Source organism: Carlito syrichta, unplaced genomic scaffold (genome assembly GCF_000164805.1).
Source record: "Carlito syrichta isolate Samal-C Ts95f unplaced genomic scaffold, Tarsius_syrichta-2.0.1 Scaffold118119, whole genome shotgun sequence".
Classification (NCBI taxonomy): domain Eukaryota; kingdom Metazoa; phylum Chordata; class Mammalia; order Primates; family Tarsiidae; genus Carlito; species Carlito syrichta.
Window position 1 is genome coordinate 1 of NW_007062215.1, and position 1,620 is coordinate 1,620.

The 1,620-nt window shown below is 47.3% G+C and overlaps 1 pseudogene; it reads right to left on the reverse strand.

Annotated features, from left to right (window-relative positions):
• Positions 1-19: 19 nt before the first annotated feature.
• Positions 20-1,620, reverse strand: part of LOC103249272 — a 64,699-nt pseudogene continuing 63,098 nt past the window's right edge.

Consider the following 1,620-nt stretch of genomic DNA (forward strand, 5'->3'; position numbering starts at 1 on the left):
GCTCCTGGCAGTCGCCTGCCTGGCGCCGTGGAGTCGGCTGTTGGGCGCGGCCGCGAGCGCGAAACGGGGCGCGAACACGCTTCGCCTTTCCCGTCGCGGGAAAGGCGCTTCGGCGAGGTGACTTGTTTCACGTGGAGCCACGGAGAAGACAAGTGCACAGGAGTTTAAAGCCCGAAGGGACCTGACATAGCGCTTCGCACAAGTGCCTTCAGTACGCTGGAGGCAGAAGCCGACGAGTCTACTTTTCTGGGTCTACTTCGATACTCACCTTGCATCTTGTCATCGTAGAGCTTTGCAAAATTCCGTTTAATGTAGGCTGCAGGTAGGGAGGGGCAGCTTTTGTTTGCACGCTTGAGCATCAGGAGGGTTCTGGGTGGTTTAAATGTAAAATCCGTGAGTCAGTAAATTGGTTCTCATATCCAGTCAATAATTTGAATGATACAGCTTTTCTTCATTTTGTGCTAACATCTAAATATGGAGGCAAGAATCTGTTACTGTACTACTTTCTGCCTGTGAGTCGATGAAAATAATTTTTCTGTCTTCAGGAATAGACATTAATTTTTCCCAGATTATTTCGTTTTAGTTTATGCAGCATGAATTTGTAACAGTTGCGGGGTTTTTCCAACAAGTGTCACTGTCATGAGTTTTATCTTTACAGTTAGTAGGTCAAAATGTAATCATGCAGGCTTGCGTTTTAATTTGTAGCACTATCCTCTGCCAAGAAAGGTAGAGGGCCTTTGTTTAGTGACCACAGACTCAACTAGGAAGCTACATGGCAACTGACACTTGGGTTCACTGTTAGGAGACAGTGGGAAGTGGTGACGATGATGGCACATAGGAACAGGTGTGTTGGTTGTGGCTTAGCTGCAGGTCATTATTGCGGTGCAGGGGTGCCTGGCATTTTTAGAGCCACTCTGTCTGCAGGTAGTTGTAAATGTTGGCAAGTTGGTCACTGTCATTGACCATGCTGTGGTTTTAAAAAGGTGGTAGTGGCCAGGCTTGGTGGCTCAGCCTCTGATCCCAGCATTTTGGGAGCCCCGGGCGAGTGGATTGCCTGAGCCAGCAATCCACTCGCCTCTGCAAGACTAACCTGGGCAACTTGGTGAGATCTCATCTCCATAAAAAATAAAAAATAAAAAATTAGCCAGGTGTGGTAGTGTGTGCCTGTAGTTCTGGCTACTTGGAAGACGGAGGCAGAAGGATGGCCGGAGCCCAGCAAATGGATGCTGGGATGGCTGTGAGTGTGCCACAGCTTGGGCAACCGGAGTGAGACTCCAACTCAAAAAAATAAAAGGTTCTAGTAAGGAACCAATTGGTAACCACTGGTTTAGATTAGTTTTAAAAAGCAAACTATAAAATAAGATTTCCATCTAAAAAAAGTTTTATTCTAGATAAAATGACCAAAGTAGTCACATGCTTTAAAATAAAATTGAGGCAGCCGGGCTCGATGGCTCAGCCTGTAATCCCACGCTTTGGGAGGCTGAGGTGAGTGGATTGCCTGAGCCCGCAGGCTCGAGACCCGCTTGTGCAACTTTGGTGAGACCTCATCTCAACAATAAATCAAAAAATTAGCCGGGCGTGGTAGCGTGTGCCTGTAGTTCCAGCTACTTGGAAGGCTGA